At 33.7% G+C, this 25,085-nt stretch overlaps 1 protein-coding gene across 41 annotated transcripts in view; it reads right to left on the minus strand.

Annotated features, from left to right (window-relative positions):
• The window catches only part of ZBTB20 (zinc finger and BTB domain containing 20), a 1,031,727-nt gene that overhangs the window by 815,431 nt on the left and 191,211 nt on the right, over positions 1-25,085 (minus strand). For 38 of the 41 annotated variants that reach the window (XR_012488076.1, XM_074301247.1, XM_074301259.1 and 35 more), the window contains one exon: positions 21,303-21,362. The exons of the other annotated variants lie outside the window; for them this stretch is intronic. The gene's annotated coding sequence lies outside the window, so the exon portion shown is untranslated. The remainder of the gene's footprint in view (positions 1-21,302; positions 21,363-25,085) is intronic. 41 annotated transcript variants of the gene reach the window in all.

The raw sequence follows: 25,085 nt of genomic DNA on the forward strand, positions 1-25,085 counted from the left end.
TAGGGTCAGAAAGATCTGAGTTCAGATCCAACCCCTGACCCTTACTGGATCTAAGATTCTGGATAAATCGCTTAACCCCATCTGCCTCTATTTCCCTATCTGTAAAATGAGTCGGAAGAAATGACAAATCCTCTACTACCTCTGCCAGGAAAACCAATCAAAAAACCCAACAAAACTGAAAAGGACTAAACAACATAAATTAATATGAAAAGAGGATAAAAAATGTTTTTTTTTTTTTTCCTTCAACAAAACATTTCAAATAAAATATCTTTAGTGATCTTGTAATGCTGGAGAAACTGAGCAAGATAGAGATTAGAGAGTATTCAATACAGAATTCATTAAATGGAGAGATTTACTGGGACCAAATGGATCCATGATTGGTCCCAGAGCTGAATGAGACTATCATTTCAAAGAATCCAGCCATGAATATCAGATACAGCAATCTTTTATGGGGTAACAAGAACAATGACATAATGGAGGGGGTACCTGGATGGGGATGACGTAATGGGGGGAGATACCTAGGATGACATAATGGGAGGTACTGAAGAGGTTCCTGATATTCTAATGATGTCTAAAATGGATAAAGACCTTTATCCCATCAAACATCAAGAGGGAATAAGTATAGCCTAAGGTCTAAGATATAAAATCTTTATCCTAACATTAAAAGGGAATGGTTATAAACTGACAATTAGGGAAACTGGGTAAGGACATTAAGAGAACTGTGGCATAACATTCCACACTCTCTCTCTTCTAACTATTCAAATCTTTGAATTACCTTCTTCTAGAAGGTCTCAGCATCATAATTTTGACCAACCCTATGTGAAGTAAATAGACCAAATAAAAATCAAAATAAAGCTAAAATAATGACTTATGGCAAGGACAAGTCTCTCCCTGATAACCCCAGAATTAATCAGCAATACACAAAGCTTCTTATTGCAATCATGTCAGGTCCTCTGCAGTTGGGGAGCATATGGACAACTCACTATAAGTTAGATCTGTGGTCATTTGTGCATTAAAAACTGAGTCTGCCAGGGCAATTCAACAGAATAAAGGATTTCAAAGTTAAAGCATAACCAGCAAATCAGTCCAGTAAATTTAAGCAAGGAGTAAAAAAATGAAAAGGACTGTTTGAAAGGACTTCCAATTAAATCTGAACTAGTAAGATATGGGGTAGGGCAGAATCAATTCCCCCAATTTCCTATGTCTTCCTCCCTTTTTTCCTTACAGAAAGTTATTATCAAATAATCATTCAACATATGAATCCCAAGAGTGAGTCAAAATTCCTATACATATACATAACAGACTACAAATCCCTCAAACACAACAGCAATAGTTACACAAGTTTAACAATTTCCATCCCAAGTCTCAAACACAGTAATACAGTTAAAATTTTAACAATAATTCAACCACTTTCCCACTCCCCTATATCAGTCCAAATTACATCAGAAGCAGGGGCGATGAAACTACTTCCTGCTGAAGTTGGGTGGAGATGCTCTGTCCAGGAAGAAGGACGGGTGTAATGACTGACAATCAAAGTTCAATCTAGGTCCCAGAATCAAGTCAATATATATGTAATTTGACCAAATCTAGAAACCAAAAAAACAAAACAAAAACAAAAAAACCCCACCAAATCTAACAAAGAAAAATTAGAACAGTCTGAGATAAAAAGACTGGTCCACAAGGCCTCTCATTAGTTATAAACCCTAAAAAAAAAAAAAAAAAAAAAAAAAAAAAAACTTGAGACACAATATCTAGTAACTGATAGATGAACAGACTAAATACTTATTTGCTCAAGTATTTAGAGTATAATGATTACAGATAACAAGATATAACATATAACAAGATTGGAAATAGCAAAGTATGACACAATTGAATTGCATTAACAGTTTCTTATTGACCATTTCTCTGATTATAGAAATCAGTTACAAGAGAAAAAAAAGTGCAGTGACATATTAACTACAAACCCAAGAAATTTAACCTCTAATAAGAAATCCCATTAACCAAACAAAGTTTCAGATAAATCCTAAACAGATATTTACCATAACCTTATATTTATACAAATCAGTTTGCTCCTTTTAGCCAAGAACCAGGTGGCTACAACTTGATTAAAAAAAAAAAAAGTCTGGAACAGTTTAGAGTGAGGGGAGGATTCCACATGGCTGCCCTTCCCCCCACTCCACCTCCAAGGAGGCACTGGGGAGGGAAGGCAAACTAAACTGCAGCCCCGGCTATCTAGATGTTCCAGACCTGAAGTAGCAGAGAGATATAGGGGGCGAGTTTAAATCTTCTGCTTTGAAGACAAAAGATCCCTGCCCCATCCAATCTTTAAAGTAGCAGAAATCAGTGAGGGGTGGGGGGAAGATTCCATAAAATCCACATGTCCAGCAGAGTTGGATTTAAAGCATAACTTACAATGCTATAATATAGGTAACAAACTCTGAACAAAAATATAGCTTTAAATTCCCAATAATATAAAAGTGCTTTTCCTATCATGTCTCAAATAATGAAACAGCATAGTTTCTTTCTCTCTCTTTGGCCCCATGTGGCCATTATTCTCAATGGACTTCTCCTAAGCTCCAACTTGGCCAGAGGTGGAACCATCAGATCCTTTTTGCTACATATGTTACTTAATTAGAGGCATGTGAACCCTTTCAGACAAGTTAACAGAACTTCTTTAACAAGCTATTGTTCTTTAAGATCTTATACTTAAAGATAACTAAATCTAGCCTGCAAAGGCAACAGTAACATTATTTCCCACAATTTTAAAACTGCCTAAAATACTCAGAACAAATCTGGCATGCAAAGGCAATAGTAAAATTATTTCCCAAATTTAGAATCATCCTAAAATTCCTAATCAAATGTTTTCCCCAGCTGGAGTTCAGAATTATACTAAGTACATTTACAACCAATTCCCAAATTTAATCATTATTCTTAAACTTAACAAAGCTCTTAATTAACAAAACAGACACACAAATTACACAGAACATAGAACACATAGACAACAACCTAACCATTTCTTCAATAATAGAATGATTAGGTTGTGTAAATGATGCCTAAAGTTCCTTTCAGCTTTAAATCCAATGCTTCCCCTATGAAATCTGTAAGAAAATAGAATTTAATAGAATAATTGTGTTAAAATGAAAAGAAGCCACTGTCATTAATTACTCATGAAGAACCTACATGAAATAGGTATGGTGCTGAACAGAGTCAGAAAGACTTCCTTTACATACATTCAAGATATCCGAGATCTTGTGTGAATAGAGAAAAGGCTAGTCTGGATTGTATAACAGATTTGCCCTTGAGAAAAATCATTATTCTAGTAGCTGTGAGGGGAAGATATGGAAAAGGGAAGAAACTAGAGACAGCAACTAAGACATTATACCTTGTTAATCTTATAGTGAGCAAACTGACTATCTTCTTTTTCAGTTAACAATTATCTGTTCAGATCTATGCATTAAGAAAATCATTTTGTAAAAAGTTTCTGTACAAACAATACTAATGCAAACAAGATTAGAAGGGAAGCAACAAATTGGGAAAATATTTTTACAGTTAAAAGTTCTGATAAAGGTCTCATTTCCAAAATATATAGAGAACTGACCCAATTTATAAGAAATCAAACCATTCTCCAATTGATAAATGGTCAAAGGATATGAATAGACAATTCTCAGATGATGAAATTGAAATTATATCCACTCATATGAAAGAGTATTCCAAATCACTACTGATCAGAGAAATGCAAATTAAGATAACTCTGAGATACCACTACACACCTGTAAGATTGGCTAAGATGACAGGAACAAATAATGATGAATGTTGGAAGGGATGTGGGAAAACTGGGACACTAATACATTGTTGGTGGACTTGTGAAAGAATCCAACCATTCTGGAGAACAATTTGGAACTATGCCCCCAAAATTATCAAACTGTGCATACCCTTTGATCCAGCATTGCTGCTATTGGGCTTATATCCCAAAGAAATACTGAGGAGGAGAAAGGGACCTGTATGTGCCAAAATGTTTGTGGCAGCTCTTTTTGTAGTGGCTAGAAACTGGAAGATGAATGGATGTCCATCAATTGGAGAATGGTTGGGTAAATTATGGTATATGAAGGTTATGGAATATTATTGCTCTGTAAGAAATGACCAGCAGGAGGAATAGAGAGGCTTGGAGAGACTTACATCAACTGATGCTGAGCGAAATGAATAGAACCAGAAGATCGCTGTACACTTCAATGTATGAAGATGTATTCTGATGGAAGTGGATATCTTCAACATAAAGAAGATCCAACTCACTTCCAGTTGATCAATGATGGACAGAAACAACTACACCCAGAGAAGGAACACTGGGAAGTGAATGTAAATTGTTAGCACTACTGTCTATCTACCCAGGTTACTTACAACCTTCAGAATAATATTTAACGTGCAACAAAAAAATGGGATTTACACACATATATTGTATCTAGGTTATATTGTAACACATGTAAAATGTATGGGATTGCCTGTCATCTAGGGGAGGGAGTAGAGGGAGGGAGGGGATAATTTGGAAAAAATGAATACAAGGGATAATGTTATTAAAAAAAATTACTCATGCATATATACTGTCAAAAAATTTTTATTAAAAAAAAAAGATTCATAAGAAAATCAGTTTGGCAGCTAAGGAAAGAATAGATTGGAAAGGGAAAGGACTAGTGGTAGCAAGACCAACAAGAGGCCAGTGCAATATTTAGGCAAAAGATACTATTGGACTGAACTAAGATGTGATTAGAAAGAAGGGTACAGATATGATAGAGGTTGTGGAGGTAGAAATAATATTTGACAACTGATTGGATATGAGTCCAAGATTGGGCAAGAGTCAACGGAGAATCTAAAGTCAGAGATAAGACGACTACAAGGAAAATGGTGCTCTTGATAATAATAAAGAAGACTGGAAATGACATAGGCTTTGGCAGAAAGATAACATCATGAGTCTAGTGATGCAGGCTCATAACCATATAAGTTTTGCCCATCCCTGCTACTTACTCACTTTTTTCCTAATGAAACTGAGGAGGAGATGGTAGAGATAAAGTACTATTTCTCACTGGTCATTTCTGAAAGACAGATACTAGCTGATAAATGATTTGAAAAGGGAGAGAGGGATTCTGCTTGCCCAAATACTTCAGGTTCCTAGGTAGAGGTCAGGTTATAATCACACTGATAGGGCCAACACTCCATGTAATCACAGGAGAATAGTGGTAGGAGGGGCTTAGTATTAAGCAAATATGTGCAAAAAGGATGGTATGGGGTGGAGCCAAGATGCAGACAGGACAGACACATGCTTCTTTCTGAACTTCTCCCTAGACCTTCAACTAATTACCAAAATCAGCCCTGAATTAGTTCTAGAGTGACAGAATTCACAAACATTGGGAGTGAAGCAAATTACCCTCAGAAGATAATTCTGAAGATCGCCAAAAAAGGTCAGTTTTGGTCGGGCACAGAGGGAGGCCGGGCACAAGAAGCCAGCGGAAGCTGTGCAAACCTAAGGCAGGTGTGTTCTCCAGGCGGTGCAGACTCCTTGCAATGGAGAATCTATGGAAGGACTCTATCACAGCGTTGGCCATTCTGCCCTGGTTGCAAGCCAGCAGATCAGCAGAGAAGTTATAAAACATCTGACACAAACACAAAAGGTTAAGAGTGAGCCCCAAAGCGCCAGTCCCACGGTACCTGGCCACACCTACCCAACACCAGGAGTGACTCAGCACAATCCTAGTGCAGCCACTGCGGCTTCCTGGTGCCTGTAGAGGAAGCTTGGAAAACCTTCCTAACCCTAAAAACATATCCCAACTTAAAAAAAAAAAAAATGAGTAAAAAGGCAAAGCAAGCTCTAACTATAGATAGTGTCTATGGTGAAAGAGAACAAATGGAAATGAATGACTCAATGAGACATCAAGAATCACTCAAGCAAAATCAAAAAAAACTTAAAAAATAGAAAAAATGTGAAATACCTACTTGGGAAAACAACCAACCTGGAAAACAGATCTAAGAGAGACAATCTGAGGACTATTGGACTCTCTGAAAACCATGTTGAAAAAAAAAGCCTAGACACTATTTTTCAGGAAATCATCAAAGAGAACTGCCCTAATGTCATAGAATCCGAAGGTAAAATAGCAATTGAAAGAATTCACTGAACACCTTCTGAAAGAGACTCCAAAATTAAAGGAATATTGTGGCTAAATTTCAGAACTATTACACCAAGGAAAAAATATTATAAGCAGCCAGAAAAAAGCAATTCAAATTACAAAGAGCCACAATAAAGATCACCCAGGATCTGTCAGCAGGTATATTAAAGATTTGAAGGGCCTATAATCTGATATTCGGAAAGGCAAAGTAACTTGGAATGAAGCCAAGAATAAAATACTCTGCTAAACTGAGCATTTTCTTTGAGGGAAGAAGATGGGCATTCAATGAAATAGGTGAATTCCATTTATTTCTGATGAAAAGACCAGAGCTAAATAAAAAAAAAAATTTGACCTCCAAATATAGGACTCAAGAGAAGCATTTAAAAAAAAAAAAGGTAAAAAACTCTTGAGAACTGTATTTTTCTTATTGGTATACATAGAGAATATATGTATAATCTGATTTTACTGTTACAATGTAAAAAATAAATAAGAGGTGGAAAGGGGATAGTACCAAAAAAAAGGGAAAAGTGGAGGTAAAATGAGGGAAATTACATCTCATGAAAAGGCAAAGGAAACCTATTACATTTGAGGGAAAAAAGGGAAGTGGTTGAACACTGTGTAAAATCTTACTCTCATCAGATTTGGCTCAAAGAGAAAATGTTATACATATTTGTTTATAGAGAAAGTTCTCTTACCTTATTGAAAAGAGGGAGGGAAAGGCAAAAAGAGAAGGGGTAGGCAAAATAGAAGGGAAAAAGGATAAGAAAGGGGAAAAGATTCTATAGGAGAAGGGATTCTTAAGGGAGAGGAATTCGGCTTGAGAATAGTGATTCTCATAAGTTAAATACTAAAAAGGAGAGAAAAGGAAGAGGAAAAGTATAATCTGGGATTAACTGGGATGCCACCGCAGGAAATACAGAATTAATTGTTTTAACCATTAATGTGAATGGGGTGAACTCTCCCATAAAGTGGAAATGGATAGCACACTGGATTAAAAGCCAGAATCCCACAATATATTGTTTACAAGAAATACATTTTTTAAAGAGTGATATATACAGAGTAAAGGTAAAAGGCTGTAGCAGAATGTACTATGCTTCAGGTAAGTAAAAAAAGCAGGAGTAGCCATCTTGATCTCAAGTCAAGCAAAAGCAAAAATTGATGTAATTAAAAAAGATAAGGAAGGAAACTATATCTTTCTAAAGGGTACCATAGATAATGAAACAATATCAATACTAAATATATATGCACCAAGTGATATAGCATCTGAATTCCTAAAGGAGAAGTTAAGTTGTAAAAAGCAATAGACAGCAAAACTATAATAGTGGGAGATCACAATCTTGCTCTCTCAAAACTAGATAAATCAAATCAGAAAATAAATAAGTTAAAGAGGTAAATAGAATACTGGAAAAGTTAGGTATGATAGATCTTCGAAAAAAATTGAATGGAGACATGTAAAGAGCTAGAACTGAGCAGATATACTTAACCTATATGCAAGGTAACCTAGCACTTAGAGCTAATTACCAATTGGACAATTCTCTATTAACATATGCTTGGACAATGACCCTCCCCAACTATTCTGTGCTGGCTCGATTGGTGGGTATGGACAAAGAAGGAAAAGAGAGAGATGAGAGGGTGGAGTAGGACAGGCAGGGTCATTCTTTGGTGTTGGAGAGAGAGGAAGGAGATGTGGAGATTCCTAGATCTAATCCCCTGACAGCGACCCCAAAAGACCAAGAATAAAGACTCTGACTGATTCTAAGATATCCAGGGTACTAACGTGGGCACAACAGAGACAGAAAGGAGTACACTTTTTTTCTCGGCAGTTTAGGGAACCTATACAAAAACTGACTACATATTAGGACATAAAGACCTCAAAATCAATGCAAAAAGGCAGAAACAGTAAATACATTTTTTTCAGATCATGATGCAATAAAAATTACATTCAATACAAAGCCAGGGGAAAATAGACCAAAAAGTAATTAGAAACTAAACAATCTCAATCTAAAGAATGAATGGATGAAACAGCAAATCATAAACACAATCAATAATTTCATCCCAGAGAATGACAATAATGAGACAACATACCAAAATTTATGGGATGCAGCCAAAGTGACAATAAGGGGAAAATTTATATCTGTAGATGCTTACTTGCATAAAATAGAGAATTGGGCTTGCAACCAAAAAAGCTAGAAAAAGAACAATTTAAAACCCTTCAAATACCAAACTTGAAATTCCAAAAATAAAAGGGGAGATCAATAAAATTAAAACTAACAAAACTAATGAATTAATAAATAAAACTAAGAGTTGGTTTTATGAAAAAAACCCAACAAAATAGATAAACCTTTAGTTAATTTGATTAGAAAAAGGAAAGGGGAAAATCAAGTTGTTAGTCTTAAAAATGAAAAGGGACAACTATCCACAAATGAAGAGGAAATTAGAGCAATTATTAGGAGTTACTTTGTCCAATTTTATGCCAATGAATTTTACAACTTAGGTGAAATGGAGAAATACCTACAAAAATATAGATTGCCCAGATTAACAGAAGAGGAAATAAGTTACTTAAAGAGCCCCATTTTAGAAAAAGAACTAGAATAAGCTATTAATCAACTCCCTAAGAAAAAATCCTCAGAATACATTGGTATACATGTGAATTCTATCAAACATTTAAGGAACAATTAGCTCCAATTCTTTATAAACTACTTGAAAAAATAGGGAATGAAGGACTCCTACCAAATTCCTTCTATGACACAGAAATGGTACTGATACCAAAACCATGTAGAATAAAAACAGAGGAAGAAAACTATAGACCAATCTCCCTAATGAATATTGATGCAAAAATCTCAAATAAAATATTATCAAAGAGATTACAGAAAATCATCCCCAAGATAATACACCATGACCAAGTAGGATTTAAATCAGATATGCAGGGCTGGTTCAATATTAAGAAAACTATTAGCATAATTGACTATATCAATAACCAAATTAATAAAAACCATATGATTATCTCAATAGATGAAGAAAAAGCATTTGATAAAATCCAACACCCATTCCTATTAAAAACACTAAAGAACATAGGAATAAATGGATTTTTCCTTAAAATAGTCCATAGCATCTATTTAAAACCACCAGTAAACATTTTATATAATGGTGATAAACCGGAACCATTCCCAACAAGATTAGGGGTTAATAAAGCTTGCCCCTTATGACCATTACTATTCAATATTGTATTAGAAATGTTAGCTTTGGCATTAAGAGATGAAAAAAGAGATTAAAGGAATTAGAATTGGTAATGAGGAAACCAAATTATCACTCTTTCCAGATGATATGATGGTATACTTAGAGAACCCGAGAGATTCTACTAAAAAGCTATTAGAAATAATCTACAACTTTAGCAAAGTTGCAGGATACAAAATAAATCCACATAAATCCTCACCATTTTTATATGTCACCAACAAAATACAAGTGCAAGAGATACAAAGAGAAATTCCACTTAAAATAACTGTCAATAGTAAAAAAATATTTGGAATCTATCAGCCAAGGGGAAGTCAGGAAATAATATGATCAAAACTACAAAATACTTTCCACACAAATAAAGTTAGATCTAAACAACTGGAAAAAGATCAAATGCTTTTGGATAGGTTGAGTGAATATAATAAAGATGAAAATACTCCTTAAACTAATCTATTTATTTAGTGCTATAACAATCAAACTCCCAAGAAACTATTTTACTCACCTAGAAAAAATAACAACAAAATTCATCTGGAAGAACAAAAGTCAAGAATTTCTCAATTTTCTTTCTTATTTATTTTTTTTTCCCCTGAGGCTGGGGTTAAATGACTTGCCCAAGGTCACATAGCTAGGAAGTGTTAAGTGTCTGAGACCAGATTTGAACTCAGGTCCTCCTGAATTCAGGGCTGGTGCTCTATCTACTGCACCACCTACGTGCCCCAAAAGGTCAAGAATTTCAAGGGAACTAATGAAAAAAAAAATCAAATGAAGGTGGCCTAGCTGTACCAGATCTAAAATTATTTTATAAAGCTACAGTCATCAAAACAATTTGGTATTGGCTAAGAAATAGACTAGTTGATCAGTGGAATAGGTTAGGTTCACGGGACAAAACATTCAATAACTATAGCAATCTAGTGTTTGACAAACTCAAAGACCCCAGCTTTTGGGATAAGAATTCATATTTGACAAAAATTGCTAGGAAAATTGGAATCTAGTATGGCAGATACTAGGCAATGACCCACACTTAACACAATATACCAAGATAAGGTCAAAATGGGTTCATGATCTAGGCATAAAGAATGATATTATAAATAAATTAGAAGAACATAGTCTAGTTTACCAATCAGACGTGTGGAAGAGGAAGGAATTTGTGACCAAAGAAGAACTAGAGATCATTATTGATTACACAATAAATCATTTTGATTATATTAAGTTAAAATGTTTTTGTACAAACAAAACTAATGCAGACAAGTTTAGAAGGAAAGCAAAAAACTGGGAAAACATTTTTATATTCAAAGGTTTTGATAAAGGCCTCATTTCCAAAATATATAGAGAATTGATTATATTTAGTGTGTATTTCAAATTTTTGACTAGAATGTCATGTGTTATTCTACTTTAATAAAACTATAAAGAAATTGAGAAAGAGAGTAGCAAAAATATGGAGAAGCAACATTGAAATCTGGAAAATATGGGTTTAAGTCCCTTCAATAGGCAGGTATAGCCACACTATCTGTAAGTCATACTTAATTTTTCAATGACCTGAGTAATTCCCTAAGATTATAAATTACATATGAGTTGGTGAATTACAACTAAGGAGTTCCCTATATTGTTGTTATTGTTACTCAGTTGTTTCAGTCACATCTAACTCTTTATGACTCCAAATTATGGGGATTTCTTGGCAAAGATTCAAGAGTAGTTTGCCATTTCCTTCTCCAGCTCATTTTAAGGATGCAAAAACTGAGGTAAACAGGGTTAAATGACCTGCCCAAGATCACACAGTTAACAGTATTTGAGGTCAGATTCAAACTCAGGAAAATGAGTTTTCCTGATTCCAGGCATTGAATCCTCCACTATGCCACATTGCTGCCAATGCTGATGAAATCACAAATCTAAATCATTGAGAGGAAAACAGGAAAACCTCATTAATATATACAAGATGAAGAAAATTAAATGTGAGAGACATGAAAGTCATTAAAATACAGATATGAAGGACCATAGAAAAAAATTAATTTTAGAAAAATTAACTTTTGGTGAAAAGCCACCATGATAGAGCACTAACATTAGCTATACTACTTTATCTAACCCTGAAGTTAAAACAAAGAAGTTTCTATGCAGCAAAATTATCACGATAAACTTTAAAATGCAACTTAAAAGGATAAGATCTTTTTTAAAATAATTTTATTTACATATTTTATTTTTACATTATTTGTATTTCCCAATATATGTTTCTATCTCAATCCTCATGTTTTAAAACAAAAATTTTTTAAAAGGGGGGAAAAAAACACCAGTTTGGCAGAACAAAACAATATCAAAAAGGTCCACTCCATGAAAGTCTCTAACTTTTACAAATAATGGAAGGAAATTCTTTCTTCTATGTCATCTTCAGAAATCTCCTATGAAATTATACATCTAAGAGTAGTGGAAAAATTACTCTCGTTCTATGGCCAACATGCTCAATAACTTTCTCCTCACTTAATTTTTTTGAATGAAAATGTGTTATGATACTTTTGGTCTGCTGAGGATTTGGAAAGTTTGGAGAAAACCCATTCAACCATTTCTAAAATATTCAAAGCATGTAACACAAAATGGTGGTTATAGATTTTTGAAGAGAATTATTCAGATGCTTTTCTGATGCGGGGCTCTCCTTAATGCTTTAAATTTAATCTTGTGAATTTAGCAATCATAGAGCTCTAAAAGCGAAATGAAATTTATTGAAAAATGAGAAAAATTGCTTCATAAATTAAGAAATCATCAAAAAATTATGAGTCATTTATTCAGTGTCAACAGATTACTTTCTATGTACTCTGAGCTATTTTTAGATATATGCAGTCATTTATCTACAAGTTTCATGCTACTCTCATTCTTCTCTATAATGAAAAACTCAATGAGTTCCTCCATGTGAATTTCTGATAAAACCAGCAAAGGACCCACAGATCTGGCAGTGTTTTTTTCCTATGACTTTAGCTTTTTTTTCTATGAATTTTACTATTCTATATATCTGAGAGAACATACACAGGAAGATCATTTGCTAAAGAGTATATTTTCCCAAATCAGTGCTGATAATTTTGGGATCCTTTATAATTCAAAGGGATGTGTGTGTGTGTGTGTGTATGTGTGTGTGTGTTTGCATGCATGAGCATGTTCCAAGGTATGCAAATATGGGCACACCTATGCATCATAAGACAACAGAAAAAAAAAGGAACATTTAAATAAAAATAGTAAAAGAGTAAATAAAACAAATGGGGTTTAGCATAATTTTAATTTTCAGGTTACCTTATCAGCCAATAAAATGACCACTTAATTTAAATATTTATGTGTATATAATTATTAATTTTACATACATGTGTTGTGTAAATACATGTAAAAATATAAAAATAGTAGAATTATAGACTTACTCCTACAAGACATCTTAGAGATCATCTAGACCAATGCACTCCTTTAAACACTGAGAGACTGGAGTGACTGGTCCAAGATCACTTACTGAGTTGTTAAACACAGCAAAACCTAGAGCCTTAACATTTGTCTCCTGGCTCCCAGATGAGTATTTTTCCCACTCTACAACCTACCTACACATATATATTTAATATGTGCTTTTGAAAAAATAAACACAAAGAGATACTCGTGTGTGTGTGAGCATGTGTGTGTACACATACATCTAGGATTCTTTCCTGAAAGTTAAAGGAAAAAAAGATTAAAATTGTTTTTATAACAACCTAAATCTTATCACTGATGAAATGTCCCTTAAAAACTGTAATTAATGACTTGTGCCATACCATGAACCTTCTAGGCCAAACCTTGTAATCTGCAGTTTGAGAGGGCAGAACTTAAATTGTAACTTTTAAAAACTGATTATCTCTGAGCAAGTGACAAATCCATCTATTATACATTGTATGAATACAAATTATTTGAATAGTGAAAGGGATGTGTGTCCAAGTGGACAGCTGATGTGGGGAATGGCCATTTTACTGGCTAAGGCTGAAGTCCAGCATAATGACTTGGAAGGCCACAGAGAGAGCATGCAAGGCTGGAAGGCCAAAAAAACACAAATCCAAAAAAAAAGAACATAATGAACTATCTGATCAGAGGATGAAAATATTCCAAACACATGTTCAATGTCAAGAAGGGAAAATGCAAATTTCCTTCACCTGCTGCTGCCTTTCTGTTTCTGTAACCTCAATCCATGCTGAACCCATGATTGGTAAAAACTAATCTTATAAAATGTTTACTTTTAGTAATAACTCTAAAAGTTTAGGAGTATCCATGATTTTGAAATTTAGTTCCTACTACTAAATGTAATGACATACTTATTGTTTTTCTGTAGCATACACTCAAAAATCATCAGATACTACTTTTTTAATCTATCTCATGTTCAATTTGCTCATTCAAACATTAGGCCATTCCTCAACCGCCACTGAGTTACCTCAATTTTAAGATGACCCCTGTACTCACCTGAATGCCTCAGAATCTTTTGAACTGAAGGTATCTTGGGATAAAACTTAACTTTTCAGGGTAGCATACTTATACAACTTATACAACAGACCTAACAAAGTGGGCCCAGGATTCCTAAAGCTGGGCTATAACTTCAAAGACTTCCGAAGGAAAAAAAGAGGATAAAGCTTAGCAAGATCTGCCATTTATTACCATGAATTTAACTCCAGGTTACAGAGAGAAAAATTTGAGAAACATACATTCAGATGATATGAAAAAGGATATGGGACTTTAAAAAAAAAAATCAACAAAATTTTCAATATTATTTCTATGAAGTAATATTTGATCCTCCTGAAAGTCTAAAGATAGTTCTCAAACATTACTTCAGGCATCTTCTGTTTCTAGGCTTTTGAAGGTTACCTCACAAATTTTGGGTGTTTGATTGCCAAAAAGCAAACAAAAAGGTGATAACATCAAAGATGGAGCTTTTCAGTTACTGAAAGTTAAACTGTTGATTGTTTCCCAAAGATCCAACCTAATTAATCAATGAAAACTAGAAGGGAATAATTACAGGATCCTAAGACCATGAGGTTACAGCTGGAAAGACTTTTGAAGTCAGGTGGTCCAATTCCCTTCCCACACCCTTTTCTTTGTAAGAATGGACAGTGAAGTCCACAGGGACAGCGTGACCTATACAAGGTTACACAAGGAATAAACAGTAGGACAAGGATTAAAAATAGATAGGTAACTGTACCTGCAGCTACCTCAGAATATTAGAAAAGCTAACCTGGATTTTCAAAATCTTATGGCAATGGAACACAAGTTTAGTCACATATTGTCAATCTCTAATGGTCAGCAGCCTTTTAGCTCTATAAGAACGGAGGGCACAGTGGATAGAGCACAGAGCCTGGAGTCAGGAAGCCTTGAATTCCAATCTGGCCTCAGATATTTACTAGCTATGTGAACCTGGGCAAATCACTTAACCCTGTTCAACCTGAGTTTCCTCATTTGGAAAATGAACTGGAGAAGGAAACGGCAAACTACTCCAGTATCTTTACCAGGAAAACCCTAAATAGGGTCATGAAGAGTCATCCATGACTGAACAACAACAAAAGCTATACAACAGACCAGTGATGGACAGACCATGTCTAAGGATGGGTCTATCTAAATGTGGAATAACAGCTCTCCAGGATTATGGATTGGGCACCAGGTAATGCTGAGTTTGGGGCTTTGTTTTTGTTTTTTAAATTTTTTCTGGTCATAAAAATTTAGAAAGCCCATTCATGAGGTCCTTAACAAGGGGACAATCAGAATTAATGGAAGGAGTAAAAATACCCCTGAGAACACATCTTTTTAAATGTTGAAGTATGCAAATGCATAAAACATGAGGAGAAAGAAAGGAGTAAAGGATTCAAAATGCAGCTAAGAAGGCTTATTTCAAATACTTAGAAAAATGTTTTGATGATTAGGTCAATTAAAATTTGAAAATACTTACTAAGGAAGATCATGAATTCTCTATTACTATAGAGATAACTCTTCTGTTTACTTAAAGGATAACCTTTATTCTAACTCTTTATGCCTTTAATAATCATTATTATTTTTATTTTTATTTATATATATATATATATATTTATTTATTTATATCACTATAAAATTATTTAGCTTGGCAATCATTAGTTACTAAGGATATACTAAATAAACATATAAAGAAGTAATCATAATTCCCATTTATATACTGTTTAAAATTTACCCCCCAAATTTTTTTAAAGATTTACAAAACACTTTTATTAAAAGAGGGACACAGAGAGAGAGAGAGAGAGAGAGAAGGAGGGGAAGGAGAGACAGAGGACAGAGGACAGAGAGGAAGAGGGAGAGGGAGAGGGAGAGGGAGAGGGAGAAAGAGCATCATTATTCCTATTTTATGAAAAAAAAAGACTGAGACAGAAAAGATAAGTGACTAGCTTAAGGTCGCAGAGTATGTTTTAGTCATGAATTAAACTCGGATCACAACAGTTCTGACAATTACTCTTACCCATGCTAAAAGGTAAACTCTGAAAGTAAAGGCAAAGCAAACTAAAGACCTCAGACACGTCTCAAAGTGTAATTGATAATATATGCAAATCTGTACATCAATATAAGGAAAGTGAAATAGAGTATAGAAGAAACACAAGATTTCTATTGTCCTGACTTTGCAGAAATTTTACTTCTATCTAGTAGTAAATAATCCATGTCCCATTACCTAATTCCTCTAAGAGATTTCTCTGGGAAAGTCAGATTTTCTTGAAACACAAAGATATTCTTTTATATTCTCAAATGATATAGGTTGCAAGAAATCTAACTATGCAAAACAATAAATAACAAGAAAACTTACAAAACACACACACACACACACACACACACACACACATACACACACACACACACACAACCCTTCTGGATAAAATAGTCTAAATCTGACTCTAATGTTTTTCCTTTAGCCCTGTAATGTGTTGCCATCATTCCAGTAGGCCAGCCCACACATTTTTTGATATGTCTCTAGTTCTCCCATCTGCTCTTTTATGTGCTTGACTCTTGTTTAATGTGACAAAGGTATTAATAACACTGTCTTGATCCTTAAAAAAAAATATTGTTTCCATACAATTCAGCTTCTCTTTAATTCTAAGATTCTCAAATTAAATGGGCAGTATTAAGGTATGCTGAGCAACACTAAAATAATATTATTTGCAAAGGAAAATGGAATTTGATCTGCCTCAAAAGTGAATAAAAGTAATGGAAACACTGATGCATTCACTAAATCATGCACTGCTTGAACCACTTATTTGGGAAGAAAAACAACATATAGGAAAGTAATACAAAAATTCTGCATTGCTTATACGTGTTTTTGCCTTCTTTTTAGTAGCACAAGTTATCCAACTACTAATCTAAAGCTGCCTATTATAGTATTACAGCAAGCAAACCTGAGAGGCAGCTGAAGATAGTGGAGTAGTAGACCCATGATGTGTTTTGGGAACCTGAAAGACATGGGTTAAAGTACTGTTTCTGACAAATATTAGCTGTATGAACATTATTCAATTCTCTTGGGACCTCAGAAAAGTCTCTAGGATTCTAAGTTATATAAGAATTGCAGATGTGTACCAGCTGTTTCCTATACCAAAGTAATAACAAGTCAGGATTAAAAAACCAACCAACCAACCAAAACCAAACCCTATCATTTTAGGAAAATTAACATTACTACATAATGGGTCACATTTCTATTGGTGTTTGAAATTTCAATCAAATCCTTCAATAAGTGGCCATTTAATTCCAGTGAATAGCTTGTAGAATAGTAGTACTACAGGATATGAAGGGTTAATACAATTTCTGAAAGTGCCTGACATTAAGCCAGGAACCACATACAGAGAGAATATGGTTCATTTATTAGTTGTTGAAATGCTGAACTCATTTATCTCCTGAAAAATAAAGACATTTTGAGAGGCATTTAATAAAACTACATGAAATTATTAGCTTTGCAGGAGTTAAAATTGGTCTTGAACTTTATTCTAGTCACCCTTCAAAATTTTATTCATACAAAAAAACACACTAATTCACTTAGGGCCTTTTTAAGTAGCCAAAACTCTTTCTCAAGATCCCTACAGCCAAGATTATTTTAGATGACTCATATAATCAATTCAAACCAACAAATATTTACTGAACATCTAGGCAGTGTTGGAAAAATTGGGAAAGAGAAAAGTCAGCCTTCTGGATATAATATTTTTAAATGACTATATATACATGCCTAAAATATATGTAGGGTGTTAGATATTTCCCATGAGTAATAGAACATTTCTAGTAAATTTCTGAAGCTGTAAGGAAGTATTTGTACAGGATCGAAGTGGAGATCTTCTTTTCAAATGTGAGGGTTCACAGTTGAATTCCCAAAAAGACTCAGATTCTCCAAAGAACGCCAGCTGATTGCTGTCTGTTAGCAGAACAAGCATCAGGTTTGAAATACCATAATTCAACTCTTTGGAATAAAAGGTTCAAGCTGTGCAAACCTGATGCGTTTCTCCTTTCTGAAATCAATAAATTTATTGCCAAACAAAATTCTCTTAGAGAAGAACTTAAATTTAATTTTTCTTTCTTTTCTGCATAGAATCATAGGCCTTTGGCAAATAGATAAGATTCTCTTGGAACACTCAACCAAAATGATCCAAACCCCAATAAAAACCTTAAAAAAATCAATAGTACTGAGTAGATTATGACTAGCCTAGCCAAGCTACACAATATTTTCTCCTTTTTTTATGCATAATCTACAGAATTGATTTACTTGTAGAAGTGTAATATAATGAGGGGAGAGATTATATAAACAAAATATGTGAAGAAAAAAATGCATCTAATGTATTTAAAAGAAAAAAATTTAAAAGTAGGAATGATGTGCATATGCACACCCATAAACCCAATTATGGACATTAAAGACTAACTTTGTGTTAGGAGCCTAAGTCCAATTACCCACAAACTCTGGGCAGTGATCAGCTGTAAAGGAAAAGACAAAGTTACAATGTAATGATTAACTAGTGCCTTGTGCTATTATTCATGGCAGGTATGTAAGCAGTCATGGCAGCAATAAGGGTGGCCCTCTTCCCATAAAGAAGCAATGCCAGTACAGACTGAATGCTTGGACACAAAACAAAGTAGAAAAAGAGTAAAATTTTGAGCCAGCCAAAGAAGTGCTCTGCCTAATCCATCTACAATTTTAAATCTAAGAACTAAATCTACATAAACGAAAATTTCCCTTGGGAATGGCATATACTGTGTTTACAGGATGTTGAAGAATCCTTATTACTATTTATCTTACTATACATTGCAAATATCCTAACATTCTCTTTCTAGGATTACTGTGCAAATTTTAACAGGTAGAAATTTTAACACTGATTCTGATAGATAAGTAGGTAGTTAGGTATAGCCATTGTGTCACTTCTGAACAGATGATCTAAGTGAGTCCATTTAACTGATGGTATATTCTATAAGCTTTTTATCCCTGATCAACTAAATAATAAACAAAAACAAAAAAAGAGCCTATCATGATATCTCATTGTACTATAAGGCTTACATGGAATATTGTAGAAAATATATCTCCATTCCCCAAAAAGCAGTATAAACCAACAAGGTCAACAGGACATTTATCAGATCTTAACTGCACCTTTTAGAAATTGCAGTCTTCACATTTTAATACATACACATTCTAAAGTCATCCTTATATTTAATAGTAAAGATGGAGTAAGTGCTTAAGATAAGGTATTTTTTTCTTTCTTTCCCCATACCATTTAAAAATTAAACATATTTCATTGGTAGTTTATATTAATGTCTGACTACCAAACATTATTCAAGAAAATCTATAAGTTACAGCTTTATATTTATATTCCATTCAAATTTTAGATTGTTTAATAAGACCCTGGGAGAAAACTATTTACAAAAATAGCAAATTTTTCATTTCAATAAACTCTTTTTTTTCTGTAAAAGGCTATGCTCTTCATGTGGGTTTATTATTTTACTAAGTTATTTTAAAATGCAAGAATTGAAATAGGCACAATTAAATAGATTATGAAAAATCCACAAATCAGAGATTTCATCAGTAATTATTACACTTTATATCATGGATTCTTTCTTTAAAACCTGGTTGATATGGTTCTTAGACTGATAGCCTCATTTAAAAACAAATGCCAAAGATACATTATCTTGAATTTCAAGATAAAAAAATAAAAGGTATTCTTTATGCTACATAGTTATCCAAAAGAATTATCTCAATGCAAGTCCTATTGCTGCCATAGATGGCAAGGGAAGAGAAAATAGATTCTACATATATAGATTGGGGGATAGGGGAAGTAAATGGGGAAAAATGAGGCTATTTTTCCTTGACTACATACAGAAGTGATCAGTATATAGATAAGGTTTGAAGTGTATATTCTCAGTACTTCTGTACCTTAAAATACTGATCATCAAATTGTCATTTTCTCTGACATTTGGTTTTATTAATCAAGGCATTTATCATTAATTTGTAGAAAATACCATAATTAAGTCAAATAAAATAAAACCCTTAAAAGGTTAAAATTAGAAAGCAGATGAATTAGGACTCTGACATTACTCTGTTGATATATAGGAGCCTTTTTGAAGTGGGGGGCAAGAAAATTTTGCTGTGGTGTGGTACCTCAATCTTTGGGCTGACTGGTTTGAAAAACTGTTCCAGGGATTTGATTTAAATCTCCCTGACAGTTTTGACATTCAGGTAAAAGGGCTGCTGCTGCTGTTTCATTTGGAACAATTTGCATTTTCTTGCTAAACTGAATATTGGAGGTGTGCACTGGTATAAAGAAATTAAAAATAAGTTTTTATACATGCTTATGTGTATATATTCACAAACGGGATGGTTGAATCTCTCCACTCCCTTCCAATGTAATCTGTGATTTATTCCTCTCTTATAAATTACCCTTCCATACTATTCTACTGGAAAGTCTAAGTCTGAATATAAGAAGCAAAATAACTACATCCTCCTATTGACTACAGATCCTTCCTCAATTCTGGTGAGCTCTCTATACGATTCAGACACACAAATCTACTATAACCTTTACGGCGACTAACTAAAATTCTGGCCTACTACACTGATAGTCATTCAAGTTGCTCTAAACTGATATAATTGGGAATTTTGTTGCTTTCTAAATACTTCTATGCTCTCTTTATTTTAATTCTCTCCCTTTCTTACTTGATAAAGATTGGATACCAGGGGTGTAAAGAGGCTCAAATAAGATAATGATGTAAAAGCACTTTGCAAAGCTTAAAGTGCTACATAAATACCATCTAATAATGTTATGACTGGCTTATAGTAACCAGACCTCCACTAGGGTGATGACTTCATTCTCTGAGCCTTATATGGTACTCATACTGAATTCAAGCAATATTTATAGAGCAGTAAAGGAGGAAGCTGATAACTGTTAGTTAACACTTTCTTAAGTCTAGACAATTAACAATAACAAAAATTAGCTTTGATTTGTAGTGATTATTAATTTTAGAGAGGTAAACATACCTCTCTAAATTTAACAATTACCTCTCGTAAGCCTGTTAGAGCTGGCTCCAGCATAGCACTGGCTCCATGCTAAATTTCTATTTAAATGAAAAGAAAAAATGTATAAATATAAAAGAGTCCTAAATTAATGAATATAAAAAGACAGTTATTTCAATGGATGAAGAGGAGTAAGGAAATACATGATAATGAACTAAGAAGTTGAAAAATGTCTTCCTTTGGGGATTATATGTACTCAAATTAAATAATATATGGTAAATGCTTTGCAAACTTTAAAAAACTTTATAATAAATACTATAATTATTCTGACTAGTAGACATAGTCAATGAGGGTAACTTGCTAAAGGTTTGTTCAGCATGAAACAATGAATGAAAGACCCCAAAAAACATATAACATTTCAAGAAGTTCATATATGCTAAAAAATATTCCATGAACATTACCTTCACTCTCCTGAGTCTGAAGTGATTAAGAACAATTCTTAACACTTTTTTTCTGTGAAACTGTGAAAAGAAAAACAAAACAAAACAAAAAGACTTAAATTCAGCCATATACTAAAACACACCTTTCATTTTCATAACAATTTGATAACTAGGAGAGAGAAGAGAGTGACCATTTATGGACAGATAAATGCATATTCATCACTTAGAAAATGACACTGTTCTATATATTTAAGTATCTAAGTAAAGAACAAATGTGCATCAAAATATAAGACAAAGGATTAGAATCCAGAACACAGTATCTGCATTTTATGTAGGGAGAAAAAAAAAAGAAAAAAGAAAAAAAAATACCATTACAGGAAAACATCATTAATTTGGATTTTACTAATTTGGAATCCATTATAATTCAGATTTGAATTGACCTAAAGCATAGCTTTCTAGATTTCTCTTAAATAAAGGATTCCTTTAACAGATTAATGGTATAAACAGTATTTTAAGAAAGAACTATTATCCTACAGCAAAACAAATAAATTTTAGTAACCTTCAGAAAATTATTTTAGTAGCATCAAGTTTTACATAAATAAAAATAACTATCTCATGCCCTTGGTATAGTAGTACAAGGAACTATAATAGCCATTGAGAGGGATATTTTTAAAAAATGAGTATAACAAAATTCCTGCCCTATTCTCAGAGCTTAGCCTGGAAGAATTTCCATCTCTATTTTTTAAAGCTTGTCCATCAGGAGTTTTAATTGGCAACACTCTATTAGGCTTGTTCATGTTATTTTATGTACTTGAAAATAATAAAGACCATTTATTTTTTTAAAGTATGTAAATGAGAACAGTTTTTGTTCTAATTATTATGAATCAGTGAGCTTTTACTATTGATAAACAGCTTTTAGACACATTTCAAAGAATTTGAGTTTAAGAAGAATTAACCAGAAAATGCTTTCAGCTTAAAAATTAAAGTTGGCAAACTGTATATAGTCTTAGAAAGGGATATCTCTAAATTTGCTATGAAATTTCAGTGATGACCTTGATATCATGTGTACTAATAATCTCCACAGAGAATAAGCAATCTGAACTCTCAAAATTCAGTTCTACTAATAGAAAAAAATATATATAAACACAAGCTGGTTAAAAACTTATAAACCTACCATAACAGTGTTTTAAAATATGCTACACTAAAATTAATCAAGGAAAATTACATGCTTCTACATAATCCACACAATTAAAATCTTGAGATCTCACTGTTTTTGCTCATCACCCACTCTCTTCTCAACCTCTTGCAATCTGGTTCTGTCCCCACCAGTCTTCTGTAACTGTTTTCTCTAAAGTCACCAGTGACCAAATAATTAGCAAATCCCAGGGCTTTCCTTCTGTTCTCATTCTCTTTGTCCTCTAAAGCCTTTGACACCTACTGATCAGCAATCCCACTTTCTTCTCCCTTAATTTCTGAAATAATCTTTTCAATTATTTCTCTTGACACCCTTACCCTTCCAACAGCCTCTTTTCTTGGATTTTATCTTCCCAAAATTTTGAAGTCATTCAGGGTTCCCCCCCTCCCTTGTTCCTCTTCTCATCTCAATATTATCTTTCCCTTGCTAAACATATTCACCTTCAAAAATTTAACTATCACCCTATTCAGATAATTTCTGACTGTAGCATATCAAGCCTTTGACTCTTTTCTATTACCAAATCAGAGGAACTGAATCAGAGGACTTTTCTTCAAATTATGATACTTGAAGCATTTATTTCAGAAGCAGTTAGGTAGCATAATAAAGTACTCAGAAGAACTCTCAGATGCTCATTAGCTATGTAACTCTGAAGTCCACAAACCAACTATCTTTGTTGATTCTTCTACATTCATGTTCTCTATCTTCTCAATGACCAAACTTGAGTGTCTTCTTTGCTTCCTCATTTCTGCCTCTTAGCACTGTTGTATTAATTAATGATGGAGTTCAAATATCAACTTCTGGAAAAGACCTTTGGTAGTCCACCTTCCACTAGAGCCTTCCTTCAAGATAACCTTCTACATATTCTCATATGCCTACGGTTGTTTAAATGTTGTCCATATAAAATCACATTTATTGTATTTCATCAAAAATGTGCTCCTTCTTCTGATTTCATTATTTCTATCTTCCCAGATACAGTACCTTCCACATTTGAAATTTCTGTGTTATTTTTAACTCTTCCTTTTCTTTCATCTCTCAAATCCAATGAGTCACAAAGTCCTTTTGATTTTAATTCCATATTGGATTTTTTTCCCTGCCTGAACTATAGTAATATGCTCTGAACAGATCTATGATCTATATTCACTCTCTCCCCTAAATTGTACTTCATACTATTGCCAAGAGCTTAATAAATGTTTGATGATTGAATGTTTGATGATTTGTAGATAGATATGGCCACCTCTGCTCACAACCCTTCAAGTGCTCCATATCCATTTTGCCTAACAAGTTCAAGCTTTTTCTGGTTTGACCCTCAACTTCCTAACATGATCTTATGCTACTCTTCTCCACATCATCCATGTTTCTGTCAAAGTAGTCTTTTCACCATTCTTTGTGCCTACCCTACAATGTACCTCTGGATCTATACCTAGAATGTCCTCCCCATATCATTTATACTGCTGGATTTCTATTCATCTTTTAAAGCACAACTCAAATGGCAATTCTTTCAAGAAGCCTTCACCCTTTTACTAAGAACTTGACCTACTCAGAATCCAGAGAGTCTGTTGCTAGAACCACTCTGTTTTACTTCAATGTAAATCATTTTATACCCTTTTCTTGAGTATGCATAGCCCTAATATAAGATTACAAGATGCGTTGATAACACCACTGACACTAACAGTTCTTTACAGAGGAGTTTAATGAATTTTTGTCATTATTATTACAAAGAAAATATCGATAGATATCCATATATAATTATATATTTATGTATACACACACACATATAATCAATCAGTTAAGAAGCTTTTATTAAGTTTCAAGTGTATAGCAGGCAGGGATACAAAAAAGGAAAAAGTCCCTAACTTGTTGGCATACAAATTAATACATACAACAAACAACATACAAAAAAAACTGTATACAAAACAAGATACATAAAGGACAGATTAGAGACAAATTAAAGATAGATTAGGGAGTTCAATTGCATTAATGGGAACTGGTAAAGACTTTCTAAAAGGTAGATTTTAGCTGTGACATGAAGGAAGCAAAGAGGCAGAGATGAAGAAAAAGAGAATTCTAGGCATGAGGGAGAGCCAATAAACATGACCAGAATCAGGAGATGGAATGTGTAGAGAAAGCTAGAGCAAACAATGTTTGTATCCTTGAGAGTAACTAGAAATGAGCCCTCCATGACTTGGAAATACGAGAGGGGGAGAGGAGGGAGAGAAGGAATAAGTGTCAAATATGTGTCCAACTTTTATTTATGAAAGCAGTAATTTCAGTTTTATGATTTTTTTCACCTCCGTTCCTTCTTTTTATCCCACATTTTCCAACACCACTCCAAATTTCAGTCCTTCCTTCCATATTACAGAGAGCATACTTCTACAACATTCAATACAATTTCTCTTTTGCTCTTCCCTAACCCTCCCCTCATCTCCCCAATCTACCAGTAAAGCAACAGCATTGACGTGAAAATCTGAAATTTTTTTCAGTATCACTTTCCATTTCTGAAAAAATAATCCAGCAATGTTGTATGATTCAGGGAAAGAGCATGGCTAAGTCTTCTGGACATGTAAAGTGATTCTCTGCCTTAGTTGATGATGCCTTCTGTGACCTTAATT

This window comes from Sminthopsis crassicaudata, chromosome 3 (genome assembly GCF_048593235.1).
Source record: "Sminthopsis crassicaudata isolate SCR6 chromosome 3, ASM4859323v1, whole genome shotgun sequence".
NCBI lineage: Eukaryota > Metazoa > Chordata > Mammalia > Dasyuromorphia > Dasyuridae > Sminthopsis > Sminthopsis crassicaudata.